The sequence below is a fragment of the Lonchura striata genome, chromosome 11, assembly GCF_050655825.1.
Source record: "Lonchura striata isolate lonStrDom1 chromosome 11, ASM5065582v1, whole genome shotgun sequence".
Classification (NCBI taxonomy): Eukaryota; Metazoa; Chordata; class Aves; order Passeriformes; family Estrildidae; genus Lonchura; species Lonchura striata.
The window spans coordinates 19,307,880-19,325,751 of NC_140713.1; the positions used below are offsets into that span (position 1 = coordinate 19,307,880).

General features: G+C 37.1%; 1 protein-coding gene across 3 annotated transcripts in view; it reads left to right on the forward strand.

Annotated features, from left to right (window-relative positions):
* The window catches only part of WWOX (WW domain containing oxidoreductase), a 483,980-nt gene that overhangs the window by 68,309 nt on the left and 397,799 nt on the right, over nt 1-17,872 (forward strand). The window lies entirely within an intron of this gene.

Here is a 17,872-nt window from a genome sequence, read left to right on the forward strand (position 1 = left end):
CCCCTGGCGCCCACAGAGCCTGACAAAACTGTGCCTGGCTGCCACAGAGTTCCTGCCCAAAGCTGTGAAATGCTGCAAAAATCTATCACAAAAAGAGCTGGGTTGTGACTTTGGTGATGTGAGGGACTTGTGAGGAAAACCCAAACCTTGTGAAGGAGTGAAAACTGGGACTGGTGAGGACTGGGATAGAAATAACTCCCACGACATCCCTGGCCACAATAAGTGGTTTTGAGGGGAAAGCAGTTGATGGTGATCTCTGATGGAGGCCACCAAATCCCACCAGCTGTCTCTTTCCCAATTAAATAAATCTGACTTTCCTTTGGTAGGGTTGATTGTAATGGCATTCAGTGCTTCTGAGGTAGGTACTTTTTGGAAAATTGACCTGAGAGTCTTCAGCGAAGTCAACCTTCTGACTGTCATCTTGATTTTTTGCTCTCCAAAGCAAAAACCTTTGCTGGGCAACTGGGAGGCTGCTCAAGGAGCAGAATCATGGGCTGCATCAAGAAGCAATATTTAATTGGTACTGATTTAGTAACAGGATGCAAAACAGGGTGCTTGGTGGAACTTGGATGGAACAAAAGCTGTGTAAACATTTCCCTTGACCAAGTTAGTCTCAATTTCTTGTGAGAGTTAATTCCTGATAATCTTGGATCATATGACTAATGTATCTCTGAGTGTGGCTGAATTAAATAGTTCAAGATTACTGTCCAAGCAGAATCTCTTCTCTGCAAGTCTGTGCTTCAGTTGTAATTTGCTGGTTTTTTTCCCTTTCCTTTTTTTGACTGCTGATATAAAAATATAACTTTCTCTTATTATTTTAATCTTTGCTTTTCTTCCTGCATGCATCATTTATTTGTGAACTGGTTATTTCAGTAAGGGCTCAAAGGTAATTTCATGGTTTATAGAATTTATATCTGAGGGTTTAATGAGGAAAACATATTGTTTTCTAACACATGAAATAGAGAATCTTTCATTATACTTTTATTTTCCTTCTCTAATATTACATGTATATCAAGTTCAAAGCCTTGAATACACCTAAGTATAAAATTATTCCTTCCCTACACATGGGAAATATGAATGTTTGCAACTCAAAAATCAACGCACACAGACTTAGGAGGTGATTTCATTTTTAATGAATCCACATGATATAAATGAACTACTCTTCTGTTTGTGCATTGTGCTAGAGTATACATTGGAAAATACAATAACAGCATATTACTTTTCTGTGATTTAGGTTAGGAATTAATGCATTCAAATGAATTTAAGAGCCTTGGGTATAATTTATACAGGATGCAAGTCCCTCAGTAGACCTCTCATGAACATTATCAGATTCAATACAGTTTGCATGGTCAAACAGATTAAAATTTGACCAACCCCCTCTTTTTGCCATTTATTAAACTCCAGAATATCTTTGAGTGGCTTTCTTCTTATTATTCCATGTGAGGAAAAAAGCAAATACAGGGTTTTTGTCCAGTATGTCAAATGGTTAAAATGTCCTGTTTTCAGCTGAGTTTAGTTATGGTAGATCAGGTTGGAACTAAGGCTGCAAAATACCAAATTTCCTTTTTTTCTTTCCTAGATGCATTTTGTGAAAGTTTTCCCTTGTATCCAGTGCTGATGTCTCGGTGCCCTTTCACTTCACATCAAGGTCATTACCCACTCTCTGGATGGGTTTTGTTGTATGGCTCCTGCCTTTGACTAACAGTTGTGGAAACTGGAGGATGCTCTCAGCATCTCTTTGGTCTTTTGATGGGCTGGCTCCTGAAGTACTTAAAATACATCTGACATTTTAGCAATTTTACATCCTGTGTTAATTATACCATAGAGTGTAAAATCTATTAGCCATTTTCAAAAAGTGTCATGTTTAGAAAGCTTTTGAGCACCTGAGACTGATTCTGGTGTGATGAAAACATCCTTTAAAATAGCTTCTAAGTTCTGAGATACAGCAAGAAGTAATTCTGCTTCCTTGCAGTGGAGGTTTGAAAGGATTGTGCTCTTAAGTACAAAACAACCATAAAATGTATCCAATACTTTGAGCCATCCTCAGGGAAGCTTAAATACAGATTTTTGAACTGGAGGGGAGTAAGTATTGTAGTAAGTGCTTTGCAATAGTAATGTCCTTGTGTTACTGATTTATCAAAAGGTCATTGGAGCATCTGAAGTTCTATAGAAGTCAGTGTTGTGTGTGCTGGAATTTATGTCTCTGGGTGTCCTCTGTCATTGTTTACTGTGTTACCCTTCAAGAATTCTTACTGCAACAGAGGTAATGAAAACCCTCAGGAAACTGCTCGTGCTCCATTGCCAGGGAAATCAGGCCAGGAACAGGCCCAAGTTACTCAGTCTCAGACAAGGAGGCTTATGGCTGTGTGACATGGAGTGGGTGAGTGACTTTGCCCATGATAAGTTCAGCCTGCTTTCAAAGGCTTAAAGTTCCCCAAATGTCATGGGATTGACAGGTACAGCTCTCCACTGACTGTACCCAAGTTTTGAAACCAAACACACTCTCTATTGCTGTGCTTTTTGCTCTTTAACTCCAACCAGTCTGTATAATAAATACAAACATCTCTGAGGTTCCTTTGGTGACAATTTCACTGTGAGAAAATGAACACTTTGCTGTTCCATTTCATATACTCTTCAGGAACAAAATTTCAGAATTGTTTATGAAAATCTTTGCTGTGGAAAGGAGAAATAATGATGTATGGCACATTTCCTGAGAGAACCAAAGAAAACATTCCAGAACTTAATTTCTTAATCTGCTGTTGAATAGTGAACAAACATACATCTGTGGCTGTGTTTTGTCTTTAAATGCAGGTATAGTCCTTGTCTCTTGCATGGAAAGATTCCACAGAGAAATTAAAGCCAGTACTTAGAGTGAGGATCTTAAAAGCTGGAGCTCATTTTCATTGTTATTGTTTTGTTTTTGCATGAGAGGAGGGCTCTGCAGGTTTTCAAGCCATCTCAGAAGCCCAGAGATCAGAACGTGTTTCCATTTCTTCTTGTTGTTGGATATGATTGATCACCCAAAGAAGATGTACAGTGCTCATCCTGGGCAACTCTAGAAAGCTCTGTGCTATGTGGGAGATGTATTCTTCCAAGAGGGCTTCTTATTTGACTGGGTTTTGTTTTGGTTTTTTTAAGATTGCAGCCTCTTGCTTATGGAGCTTTCATGATGATTTAGTGCTTATAAGACATCACTGAATATCAAGGAAGCCTTAATAAATCTGAATTGGTCTCAGTGTGAATGGAAATGAAGATGTGTTTTTATTTCATGTTGGGATGATAGAATGAATTATATCAGAAATCTGACTCCTAGAAGAACTGGGAATTCTTGAAAGAATTCAGCAGCCAGGAAAGCACACTAAGGACTCCATGAAAGGTTTTTGCTGAGAAAGAGCAGTGCTGGTGATGTGTTATGTTAATGATTGGGAGATGTGCCAGTGCTGCTGCCAGGGCACAGCAGGAGCAGGGAGGTGTGGGAATCCAGAGCTTCCCCCTGGCTGCCCTGGGACCCTGGCAGGGGTCAGGAACCCCCCTGGACAGAGCCCCCAGAGACACTGGCTGTGATCTCTGTCCATGGAAAAGAGTTTGCAATCTTACAGGATGAATTACCAGCTCTGAGCGTTTGATATGAATAGTAATTAAATGTGGCACGGGTGCAAAAGTAACATTTTAGCATTCTAGATTAGGGGTCCAAAGGGCACAAGATGGAGGAAATTGGGTGTGCCTTGTCCTTTTTCTCCTTCTTCATGCCCTCCATGTCTCACTGTGGTGTTGGCATTTTTCTGTTGGTTCAGGCTGGGGACACACTGTCCAACGTAGGTGACAGATATTGGCACGTTATTGTAAATGCAGCCCAGGGAGTTTCTGGTATTTAATGTTTGTCACATCCCACTGAGGGCAGAGCCCCACACGCTGCCCTGCAGGACAGAGCTGGGCAGGGCAGCAGAACATGTGAGAGATAAACAGAATAAACAACCTGGAACCAGCACAGACCAATTATGGCTTCTGCTTTGGCAGCGGGGCAGACAGAGACTTTCTACAATCTCAGAATCATCAATACCTCAGATTCCAACAGGGAGGCTGAGCCCCAAGCCAGGAGCACCAGGGCTCAGCTGTGCAGGCACTCCTGAGCGGGGTGGGGATGGTGATTTATTTGCCTGAGCAGTCCCAGAAAAGGCAAAAAAGGTGTCTCAGGTCACCCAGGCAGGAGCAGCAGGATGTGGGGCAGAGACAGGGCTGGAGGGGAGGCTTCAGCAGAGGTCTCAGGCCCATGGAGAAGACAGGACATGACAGGTACACCTGGGATGGGGTCTGGGAAGGGTGGAAGGTCAGGAGAGTGGACAGAGCTCCGGGAGCACAGAGAGGGTGCAGCTGGGGAGTCTGCAGGGGAAACTGCACAGGCTGCTGAGCTCTGTGGCAGCAAGACCTCTTGTCAGTGATCTGAGATGAGAAAAAGAAGTTTCCATTAAAAAGTAACTTTGAGACTTCAAGCCTCATAGCAAGGATAAATTCTGGTACACTCACTTGCCTTTAAGAGAATCTCATTCTAGATAGTCCCTCTGATTTCAGAATAATACTTCTCTCTGTAGTCTCAGCTGTAGTACTTTGACATGTATCGCCACATTTTTATGGGAAAATAATTTGTTTTTATTGTAACTTTTAAATTTTAATTTTCATTAAACCCTTTTTATTGACTTTAGAAACGGATTTTAGCTATAGCAGTGTAAATCCAGAGGAAGTGAATTTATGCTGTTTTTATACCAGTAAGCATAATCTGGCACATGCTTAAAGAAAAAAAAGAAATTGAAATTGTATAGTCAGCAGTCAAAGCTTCTTGTTAGAAAATTCTTGATCTGTAGGAGTGTTATTGATAAAGAAGCTAAAAACCTCAAAATTGATTTATTTGTTATCAGCTCAATACAGTTTGTCTGAACAGTGAACTTGCTTTTTTGTTCTTCCGTGTGATAAATGTATTTGACTATGTTGTAAAATCTAAGCTGAGATAAGCTTCTATACAGTCTGAGTATAGGACTGGAAATCAGAATTCTACCTCTTCCTTCTGTCAGTAAATGAAGTTGTGACCTCAAATGATCTCTTAGGTCTTCTTTGTAAAGAAAGCTAAATTCCCTTTGTAGTTTGTTTAGGAGTCACTGGGAATTCAGCATCTTATGAGATGAAATCTTTTCAGGATTGATACATTTTGTTTCTGCAGCTGTAAATTGAGAATAGTCTTCTGGACAGTCTAGTTATGCCAGACCCTGAGTCTTTAGTACAGGCTGTGAAGCTGCAATGAGCAGCCTACTCCAGACATGCAAATTGGGAATTAATGAGGACTGGAAGTTTGGAGTATTTCAGGCTTTTATGGTTTTTCCTTTTTGCTGAATTTTATAGTTACTTGAATTACTTGTTTTGTTACACTTAATTTATCATTTTAATTTCAGGGAATGTTTTGACAGTAAATGTTCGTAAAGCAGCTAAATATATTTTTACTGGAAAGGCTAAAGAAGTACAAGTGACATTTTTATTTTCCTGTTAGTTCTGTGGTATTAAAGAGACTGAAAAGTATAGTTTGGTCTTTGCACTGAGTGTACATGTTTTTTGCCTATTGTATTTATTCTTCCTATGATGTAGTTTAGGGTTTTTCTTTCCTTGAATTATTTCCTGCCTGTGCCTTAGAAGAGTAAGAATTCAAGAATACAGCAGGGCCAAAGGGTGGGCTCCTGTTTATGACCACAGATGGCTTGTTTGAAGTCTTATCAATCGTAACATTTAATAGTGCAAGGCCTTGGTTTTTTTTTCCCCTTGTTTTTAAACCAATGCTTTAAAAAACAAATTGTGTTTTATTTATTTCTAAAATTATATTATCTACCTTTTGCACATAGTTGTATTCACTTAGTTTATACCTAAGTGACCTAGTTTGCATTTTCTTTCAACTCTATAAATTATCCTATTTTTTTCTGCTGGCATTGAGGTTTCCTACCAGTCCTGAAAAATTAAGTTTTAATTTTTTTCTTCCTTCTAGCCAAATAAACATAAAGAAGGATGAGAAGACAGGAATTGTGACAGGATTTATGGCTTCTTGGAGGCAGGTTTTATTCCTCTATGTGCTACTCCTTTAGCTTTTGATGAAGGTATTTCATTCATCTCTGACATGACTTTGCTACTTTTGAAATGCCTGATATGCATAGATTGTTCTTATGCAGCTGCTTTTCCCTGGATTTCTGCAAGCAAGTAACTAGATAAATGAGAAATATTTTGTAAATGCATTAGGTGTATGCCATTTACAATATTCACAATGATAATGTAGTGAAGAGCAGGCTTGACTTGAGTCTACTTTTCCCCCAGGTTTCTTTGAGTGGATAAAATGCCCAAACTATAAATTTCTGCATGTTCTGATCAGGATTTTGATTTCTAAGTTAAAATTACCTGACCCTAATCCTTGTCATTGCTCACACTATGGCTACAGTACACAGTTCAGGTGCTGCAAAGGAAGTTTGTATGTTTGTGGACTACTGGTCTTAAAAGCAGGAAACCAATTTTATATCCTTTACATGACAGATATTGAATCGATAAAACATCAACCTAAGGTTACACTTGATGTCTCCAGTGAGAAGACAATAAATCATGTTATGTGCATACAGGTATATTGACTCAATTTCTTTGGGCTGCCTATGCAAAACTCGTGATTGAAAGGTGATTAGAGTGAAAGTCTTATAATGGCAGGTATAAAGCCATTAAATCTGCTTTTTATGATTTGAGATTTTATTATTAAAAACTAAGTACAACATTTAAGTCAAATTGCAAATCCTTTGGGTCCTGTGCCCTGTCTCAAATAGGGACAGTCAGTGGTCAGTGGCAGATGGCTAAAGAGGGAGGCTGACAGAACCTGTGCAGAATGATTTGTCCTTTGTTGAACCCTTCTGGTCTTCAGCAATTAACGGTTTGGGTACTTTTGTAGCTGGACACTGCACCCACTTAAAGAATTTAAAATTCAGTAGACTTATCTTAGGTAAACCTGTTAGTTTTCATTTTCAACCTGTTTATAGTTTGGCTTTCCCAATGAGGTTGTGCACAAAAATATTGGGGAAAAAGAGTCTGATTTATGTTGGAGTGGGTGGGTAGAGAAAACAATCCATTTGTGCTTTGTGTCACTGAGTACTTTCTGAGGATAAAAAACTTGATGGTTGTTGCTCCTTTTAATGTCTTGACTCGCTTGTGGTTGAGAATGTGTAGGTCTGGCAATACAAGGCATTTTTATTTCAAAGAAGGGACCATCTGAGGATGAAGGTGGAGTTCTTGATACAGCATTTCAATCAGTAATAATGTATTTTTTTCCTTGTAATTTTTATATCTCAACACCAAACAAGTCATCAATACAGATAAATGAGTTGATTCAAGATGAAAGGTTGCTGCTGTATCATTAACAAACATCTGAAGAAGGTTCTATAATGCTGCACTGCACTACTGAGGATCATTTTGTTGTGTTAATATTGCCTGTCCTTTGTAGTAATTTGACTTGGCCTGGCTGGACAGCTGCTCTATTGCAGATATTGAAATGCTGCTTGATGAACCAGTTTGGCTTCTAATATACATAAAAATATATGGAGGACTGGGGTGTGGGTCAGAAAACCACTCTGAACCCTATTTAGATACTGGATTATGACAGTTCACATTTTCTGAACCACAAGCTAGCCTTGACATGCATGTGCAAGGAGAGACATTCCTTGCTTATCCCTGTGCCCCTCTGAAAGCCTGAGTGCATCCTCACAGCTGGAAGTTTTGCAAGAATATGTTCTGAAGGAAAAGGCACGTGTTTGAGTACCCATCAGCTTCTCATCTGGACCACAACTGCTGGTTTCACAATAGTTACATATGTTTTTAAAAAGATGGGAAATTTTATTTAAAAAGAGTAATAGCTAAATATAATCTAGATTAGAATTAGTATAAAAAGTTGTCAGTTGCATAGCTAAATAACATAATTATGAAACAGCTATGTGTAAAAAGAACCTTGGTATCACTATATTTAACTTGTGTGCCATAGTCATTCAGGGAGTATTTTTTGACTGTAAAATGTTACACATAGAGATTTATAATTGAAAACTTTATCATACGATTTGTAGTTAGAGAAATAAAACTAAATTGCAATTTTTCTGAAATTGAATATACCACTATCTGATATGTCTCAGCCTTTCTGACCTGGCCTTGCATGATGCTTCTTGACTTCCTGTCCTGCTGTCATTTTCTTTCATATTGGTCTGGCACTTAGTCTCCCTGGAATCAATAAGGTTGCTCACATGCAAGTGTTGAATAAATAATTGATTAAGGAGATACTACACTTGTCACATCTTTTCCTAGCAAAGGTAGCCAACATATCTGTTTTTTGTAAAAAACTTCTTTCCTTTTACTGATTATCCCTCACTTCTTCGACTGAGCAAGCAGAGCATGGTATCTACAAGATAATCTCATTGATGTGAGCTGGAATCTTTGTAAAGTGGTGATACCACTTGGTGTGTACAACAGCTGGGAGAAGTGGCTACTGTGCACCTGTATAGCTCAAACCAAGTGACTTTCTCACCTTTTCCCTTTTAAACCCCTTAACCTGCTCAGTTTTGAAAGCTGTGATCCAGAATGGCAAAGCACTGCTTGGATATTGGTCACCAACCCTGCTCATCAAATTCTAAATGAAATATTTAAATAATTTGGTCCTACACAAAGCCAGATAGAAAACGGCAGATAAAGTGGTATCTGTTGACATGAATAGTCCCAGTGAAGTTTGCCTGACTGCTTGGCTGGGTTTTGTGTATTTAGAATTGCAGTAAAAGTAGAAACATTTCTTGACAGCCGTTGTGTATTGTGACATCTGAAATTGAAACAGGCACTTCTAAATTTTCTGTGCATCTCCTCAACTCAGAGGTTTATTATGGCTCCTACTATGTTATGGTAGTATTAAACTACACTGAACTTTCTATAATGGGAATGCACTTACACTGAAGACAGATGTAAGATTCTGGAGGAGATGGAAAATAAGATATCCCAGGCAAATAAATACCTGATGACTGTGCCCGTTGCAGTCACTCTACCAGTGTGATTAACCTTTTTATCTTCAATTACATTCCTAAGTGATACAATTTGTTCCAGTAAAATAGTGTGCAGATCCAGTCTTGTTCAATATTTCCCACAAATACATTGACTTGCTGTTTTGGCTTATGAAATCCTTTCTGTTGTTGTGGTTCAGTGACAAGAGAGATGAGGTAATTACAGAGCAGTTTGCCCACTGGTTTTTCTCCAGTGCATCGCTGCAGTCAATGCTGTTAGACCACTCATATACCCAATAATCAAAAGAAATAAGGAAAAAAGGCTCAACTATCTTTAGCAGAAATTAAGTTGGTGCTGCAGAAGTTACAATGTGCATTTTATGACGTCCTACATGCTGCTACATTTGTTTTGAAGTAATGTTTCATTATTGCTACTGTATGATTAAATATTGAGAGTATTGCTTTTCCAATTGTTCTACTCCAGTATTTAATGAGTGCAATTAAATGGAAAAATTGCCTTTTTAACTGATGGTAGTCTATTAATGTCTCTGTCTGTTCAGAAAAGAAAATAAGTGAATTATTAGAATGACAAATGAGTCAAAGTTACCACGGTGATGGAGAGGTGTGATTCCTCTCCACATAATCTTCAATTAGTGATCTTTGTAAGAGGATGTTTTTCAAAAGGGTAATAGAGAAGTAATGAGATCAGAAGGAGGTCAAACCCAGCCTTCTTTGTTTGGCAGTTTGATTAATTTATTTCTCCTTCTTGCAGATTGCTGTAAGGGGCTTTTGGCACCTGGTGTTTTCCATGGGACTCTCACTGAAGTGACTGCTTACGGCAGTCTTTTCTGTATCCAAGAATGTTCATCCCATTGGAGCTGGAGGTTTTTGAATGGTTCAGATTTATTCTTTAGTAGAAGCGCTCACTGGTAGTTCTGAAAAGGAAATTTTTTTTGAAGACACCATCCCTGATTCTGCCATGTGTATTGTTATGAGGCAAAGTGCTCAGGCCTGGTACTGGCATGAAACACAGCTTCCATCTCCTTCAGGGGATGATGGCTGAGTCAGAGCAGAGTGGGGAAAGAAGGGCCCAAGAACATAAAGCTGCAGTGAAGTTGCTTTTCCCATAGTATCTACTTGATGAGTCCAACAGTGCCCTAATAAATGCACACATGTAGCACTTCAGCATCCTTCAGGTATTCCTTCCTGCCCTTTTTCATTCTTACCACATGTGTAGAAAGTTTTATTTGAAAGAATAATGAGCTGTTTTCTGATGGTGATCATGAACCTGAGTGGCTGTGGCCCCATGCAGTGTGTTAAGCCTGTTCTATGAGTACAGTTACATCCATGTTTAGTGTATTCTCAGTCGTAATTCACTTCTTTTAAAATATTCAAAGTTGTTTTCCTGCAAAACTGAAATGCCACTAGCATTTTCTCAAGAGTTTCTTCAGGTTTATGCATTTGTGCACTGATCAGTTTTGCTCTCCTGATAGTTGAATGTGTGACTGTGGTTTCAATTTTGACATAAATTCAGTCATTCTATGCAAACTAACATGTCAGTAGAAGAGCAGTAGAAGTTAATTTAATATGACATTCTCTTGCTAGCACATGTGACATTAACAGTTGCATGATATCCAAGACTTTAATATGTCTGGGTTACCTCAGTTTAAGCTCAAGATGCTCATGCAGCTTTTATTTTTGACTTTGGTAAGGGTAACATTTACATTGGGTTTTCTTAGTTTCTCATGAAGTCTTTCAAACAGTAATTTAACAGATGTTCAGAATTATTTTTAAAAATTATTATTATTAAATTAAAAATGTTTCACCAATAAAAAGCAATATTTTGGATTAAATAGATTATAAAATGTTTTTATTGTACTGATGGTGACAGAATCATAGAAGGGTTTGGGTTGGGACTTTAGGACCATCTGAAAGGTTAAATATCAAAGATTATTCTCATTGCATTTGTAATCACAAATCACAGGCACAAAACAATTTTGTGAATTTCCTCTCTTTTTAGGTGCTGTCCATTTGGGAGGAATTTAAACATGCACACACATATTCATGTGTATAGATAAACATGTCTCCTACTTATCAAAGTTCTCTCAGAACAGGAAAAGTAAAATTAGATTTTTGTAAGCTAGAGTGATGTGCATGTTCTTATTTTCAATGTATGGTAAAGTAATCCTTCAATTTTATTTTTTAACAGTATTCTGTAATATAAATAATCTAGTCTTTTCTTCTGCAGACTGTTTAATTCAGACAGGTTGAAGTTGCCTCCAAAGATTGGCGTCAAATTGAGGAAACCATTCATGTAGTAAATAAGATAATTTGTTTCTGCCCAAAAAGATTAAAATATAGATTTATTTTTTTTTTTAGCCCATATGATTTAACACATACAGTTCCTGCATCACTATGATTCTGGATGCGTTTTAAAATTAAGCACTTCTACATGGATTTTTTTTTTTTCATTTTCTTCAGTGAACCTTTAACTTGAATTTCTGGAATTTTAATTAATATAATCAGTAGAGATCTTTATATCTTCCCTAGATATTGATAAGAGTTTATGTAATTTCAAAATATGATGAGAAACTGATGCTCCTAATGAAAGCAGAAATTGCAAAAGCAAGAAGCAAGTCCTACAATTTGAATGTTGTTGGAACGATGTGTTCTGACACCTGTTTTCTGTCCCATATTTAAAGTCAGGGATGTATTTCTCTGTGCTTTTTTTGTACAATTAAAATATCTGTTGTGTCTTTTACTTGCTCTTTACCCAGGCTTTCACAATATCAATCGTACTGCTTGTAGCTGAAATAGTAACTATTAAGAAGGTTTGTGAGTTTTGGTGATTTTGGGGCTTTGTTTGCTTAGAAAGGAGAAAAAGGAGGTGGCAGCTGCTGAAAATTTGACCTCTGTTGCAATGTGGTGTGTGGGAGTTTCTCGTTCTTCTGCCGTGGTTGTTGGGCTCATTTTGTGGCAGGGTGCTGGAATCAGCCTTAGGGACTGATCTCCCCCTAGAAAATTAAATATTTGTATGGCTGAAGTCTGATCAGAACAACTCTAATTAAAGTTTGAAAACACTTTTGAAGTGAGCATTTATGTTTATCCCTTTGTATGTAATGGCAACAACCTTTTTCTCTTCAGGCATGAAAATCTGTTCAACTCAACAGATAAAATGGATTTTCACTTTGGCCCACTGTGATGGTCAGAGTTGGTTCAGTGTCAGTACACTGCAGTTTTGAAGTGCTTGTCAGATTGTATTAAACTTTAGAGAAGTCAGTATTATATGTTATTAAATAATTCTTGTCTGCTTTAACCATCAAAAACAAATCAAGAAGGAAAAGTTTATTTTCTTTCTACCCTGAATGCAAAGTAATGTGTTGGCTAAACTTCCCACAGGAGATTGGCTCCTTCATAATGCAATATTTAGTACATAATGTCTCCTTATCTATTTTTGGTGCAAAATCTATTCTGAATTATTGGACTCTACCAAAATAAGTTGTATGCTTTTAAGGTTTTTTTTTTTTTTTTTTTTTTGTGTGTGTTTTTTTTTTTTTTTTGTGACTATGTTGGTACCCAACTAACACAATTTCTGGGGATTGAACAGGTCCTGAATATGCAGGTCATTTTCTTCTTATGTGATGCATGTCTTCTGTATAGAAAACCTATTTCTCCAAACTCTCTGCCCACACATTTTGTCCATAGATATTAATTTCTGAGTGTTTTTTAGCCTCAAGCTTTGACACTTCTATACTAAAAATCTGTGTGAGGAGAAATTTGTGCTGCAGAAATGAAAACCAGAAAATAACCATAGAGAATAATCACACTCAGTAGAGCTGAAAGTTGAAACATCTCCTATAAGAAAGTTAAAACATCTCCTAGATTTCCATGTTAGAAATACTAATTGTTAAATAAGTACAAACAACAGATGAAGTTTTTCTGAGACTCAAAGATCAAGTGAGAGATGACAATCTTGGTTTCTTTTCCTCCTCCACCTGTTTAGTGGCATTTGCACTCTTCTGGCAAATCCACTTAGATTTTTGCAAAAGACATATTTCTGAAACTAGTGCCTGATGTCATATCTCTGCTCTTAATTATTTATGTAGTTGACACTAGATTGTCCTAAAGTCATATAAAACACTGTAAACACTCTCATTCCTTGCTGTATATTACTTTGGTAGTTTTGAGTGACAAAACCATTTAGACACTGTGGCTGTTACCATATCATGGTTTGAAAGGTAAAACAGAACATGATCATCTTTTTAACAGGAACACTGTGTGATTCATAGGTGGTGAATATTTCATGCACTTTGCATTTGCCTTTGTGCAGGAGGGTAAATGGAAAGTAAATCCATGTGTACTTTAGACAGTAAAAAGGCATTACTTTGTTACATCATATAAACATGTAGATTTGATTCTCTCTTTACTCATGCTGTAAAAAGAAAGTTTTAAAGTGTTTAGCCATACCTGAAAATGTAAATGCCTGAGCCTAATGTAATGCTGAAAAAAAATTAAGATAAATGATACTGCATCCTTGCCACAAACTGCAGCTTGTACAAAATTCACTTTAGTTATTATACTGTGAATACGTGTGCTAAACCTCCTCTGTGTATGCACAATTTATGTTGAATGCAACATGAATCATTTTAATAGACCAAGCAAAAAGTCCCCAAAGTCAATTTTCAAATTATGAACCTTGGAACAGAATATAGCAACAATGAACAACAAATAGTTCAGATTTTACGCTGAACTACAAATGAACCATTAAAGGTACAGTATACTCATTCAGAAAAAACACTTTTTCCTTATCATCACAGTGGCTAAAAAGCATAGCAAGAATATTTCTTAAAGGTCAGTTCTAAATTTTCTCTTTTTCTGTACCTTATTAAGAGGTTCATGCATGAGAGCTGACGCCATGAAGATTTTTACATCTTTTGTGAGACTTGTATGATTCTGGTTGTTCTGGTTAGATTCTGCCTCTGATCTGCCATGTAACCTTGAGAATTACTGGGTTTAATGCTTTAAAATTCAGGAATCCATTCTGATTTATTGCTTAAGATTGGCCTGGCTTCAGATGGGTCATTTGAATGGAAAACCTTTTCATTACCTGATTTTAGCTGTTAAGTGTTACCAGGACACAACAAAGGTGTAAAAAAAGAGGAGCAGAAGTCTTTTAAAGGTTGGTAAGGAAATAAAATTCAACAGAAAGGAAGAAAGAGTATTTGAGTGTCATCTAAAACTTATGAGTTAAAAACTATATAAATGGTTTCTCATTGCCTCACCTACTTCATTGATGGCATATTTCAGTGCTAGATACTTTAATTTATGAAATAATAATCTATTTAGTTGATTGTATGGATGCTGTTGATGTTTTAAAATGAAATTCAGTATTATTGCAGGCTTTTCATTTTTTAAACTTGCCTCTGTCCTCCTAAAATTGCCTACTTAATCAAAGTTTTATAAATATAAACCTTTTCTTGGCACATGCTTTTTCACGGGCCTTAGAGAATTAGTGAGTCATGCCTCGAAATGCTCTGTGGAACTTTGTGCAGTTCAGTGTTCTTAAACTGGCCAAATTTGCTGTTTAGATTGGAGAAGACAGAATAAAGTAAAAAGGCTAAAAACTTGTGCTGAATGGTGGCATGGGAGGGAAGAAAAGGGCTATTTTCTGTTAACTTTGTCGGGCATTTAGTTAAAAATAGAAATTGTCAGTGCTCATGGGCTTTTCCAGATAGAAGTACATGAGAATAATCTAACTCCAAAGTTCACAGCTGTTGTGGCATGGTCAGTTCTGAAAATGTTCTGTAAGGCTGTGAAAACTGTACCTGAAAATGCTGCAAGAACTGTAGGATTCTCTAAATTATTTACCATAGTCTGTGGAACAGCATAGGAACCATGGGTTTCCCATGAAAGCCTGCATGGTTCTGACTGCTTTTAGCATTAGATGGTATAAAATGATTTATAAAGTCTATTATAGAAGTTTAGAAGGTCTATTGCTCATTGAAAATTAGCTTTCTATAATTTCTAGAGAATTTACCTTTGCATTTAGACTGAGTCTTTGTAAGTCACTTTTTGATAATTGCATCATTTAAGATGCTATTTTAAGCATCTCTGAAAATTGCTGTAAGTTTTTGGAAGTTAACCTTTCTCCCAGAGCAAAAGGTAAAATCTGTTCCAGATTTCCTTGAAAAATTCTTTTTTTTTTTTGGTGTATTTCTTAAAAGTTGCAAGCCTACCATTAGAATAGTTAAAAAAAAACCCCAAAAAAGCAAGCCTTCATTTCTACTTCAGTAATTTGTCTTGCAGTCTGGCAGGCGAGCACAGCATGTTGCCATGGGGTGTTCATGGCTCAAATTACATCTCAATGCAACTTGATGTATTTTGGTAGGAGTGGGTTCCAGCTCCTTATATTTACACTACTGCAGGTTATTGGTGAACATTTATAGCTCTGCAGATGAGGGAGCTTGTAAAAATGATCTCAAAACTTACTCTCTGTTTTTGCTGTGTGTGCTGTCACTGCTTGCTCCTCCCTGCAGCTACTGAGACCCAAACCAAAGACATTTGAGGGTGAGGCAGTCACTGTTGGAGACCTAACACCTGACTTTGAATTATTTCAGGGCTTTTAGTCAGTATTCTTTATGAAGTGGATGTGATAAATTATCTGCATTTGATACATAAATTTGGCAGAAACTCTGCCTCTTTGTTTCTTAATTTTTCAAAATTTATTTACTAGCCCTTGTGAAATTTTCAAGTGACTTTAAGCAGCCACCATAAATAAGAAACACATTCCCCAAATGTTGATAATGTTTCCTCCTCCCCTTGGTCCTTTCCTGTATGTAGTTGAACCTGAAATCCAGAGTATTGTCATCTTTAAGCAAAACCTTTTTCTTATTGCAGGAAAGATAATCCAGTATCCCAGGGTCTTGTAGGTCAGAACATTATTATTAGAGTCAGAACAGAATTTTATACAGATGGAGAAAAAAGTTTCCCATCTACTAATCCAGAAATCTCCAAACTCAAGTAATTTTATGATGTCAAGGCAAGAAATATGTTTTGGTGTTTCTGTTGTGACTTCTTGCCTCCTATTCAGGTTACTGACTGTGTTTCAGTGACCCACAGAGGTCTAACCAAGGTAGCTACAATATCACATTGTGCACTCAACTAAATTCTAGGAGACACCCTGAGCATCACAGAATGTGAAATTTATGCTGGTGAAGAGGGAGTAGGGATCAGCAACACATTGATTTTAGCCAAGAATCAAATCAGCAGTAATATCAGAGAAGGAGCCCTGTGTTTCATCCAGACTTTGATCCACTTCATCATTCTACTCCCCAATGCATGAGAACCCCTCTGACTGCTGGAGAGGTGAGGAAACAGATTTACTACAAAAAACAATGACAGAAGAAGTTGGAAATGCTTTCTTTTCTTTTTCCTGTAGATTATGAGATGTAAAAGTTATGAAAATGATGTGTATGTATGGAAAGATCTTATTTATATTCCACAAGAGTAACAGTTGTTCCAATATAATGGCAGCCCCCCTTTATTCCTCAGCATCATGCATTTTCTTCATTTTGTGATATATTATGTGGCTTTTTGGTGTAACTACACATTTAGATCCTATTGAATAGAATTTATGTGTTGCCTTATGGAAAACTTGTTTCATAATTCATTAATTATTTACTATTACTTGACCTTACAGTACATGAAAAAAACCTATCTCATAACTGTAATTTCAATTCTCTCTAGTGTGAAATCAATCACATTCCACATCTTTTATATTATTTAAAATGTGAATCATGACATTTGCCTGTGGATTTCTCCCAGGTTACCGAGACCTTTCAAACCTGAGTGTGTAGGAAATGTGCAGGCTGTCCCCTGCAGACCTGGGCCAAGTCCTGCTTGCACTGCAAACACTGCAACACCATTTGCAGTGGGTGACCTGTCCCTTCTCATCAGTGGAACTGGGGCTGGTAAAGACCAGGAGTATTTTATAAAGATCTACTTCACAGGATTTCTGTTTGCTTTGTGTACAAGTAATAATTAGATAAGGACATAGCTTTTAACTTGTACCTCCCTGTTCCTACAACCCAAATTGTGCCAGTAATGTTACCAAACAAGCTTGATGTGTGCAGTTTCCAGTGCTGGGGGGAGCTCCTGGACAGCTGAGTCCACTTCTGGTATTTGTGTACCCTGTACTGTGTGAGGAAGGTGATGGGTGTTGTGTTTAAATTAAAATTCAGGAACATTTGGGGAATGTGGGAAGCAGCCTGGTGCACTCAGGAAAGTGATGGAAGTTCTGTTAGTGATACTGAGATACATTTTCTGATTTCTTTGACAGGAATTTCTGAAAATATATGAGCAGATAAGAGGAGTAATCAGTTATGCACTTGAGATTTGGAGGTTACTTTTTTCCTGCAAGAGAAGTATTATCAAAACCAAGAATTTTTAAACTATATTTTAAGCCAGAGGTACGTTTGTGGAACAAATTACATTTGTACCTCAGTGTGCATGAGCACAGAAGAGTAAAATTTTTGTCCTTGACAAAACATCTTTCCTCTTATTATTAATTGCTCCTCCTTTTGCTGTATGCCCATATTTTTTTGCTCTATAAGACAGTTTATCAACAAAATATGCTTTTTCTCCATTTTTCTTTCAGTAGTTAAATGCCAAATGTACTAAGTTCTAAAACATGTCCAGATTGTCAGATTATATCTTGTGCAAACCTTATTTTAGAAACATATCTAAAATTATATTAAGCAAATGCCATTCCAGCTATTTATGTATATGCTTTTATGAATCTCAGATGTAATTGATAGTATTTAATTTTACTTAAGTAA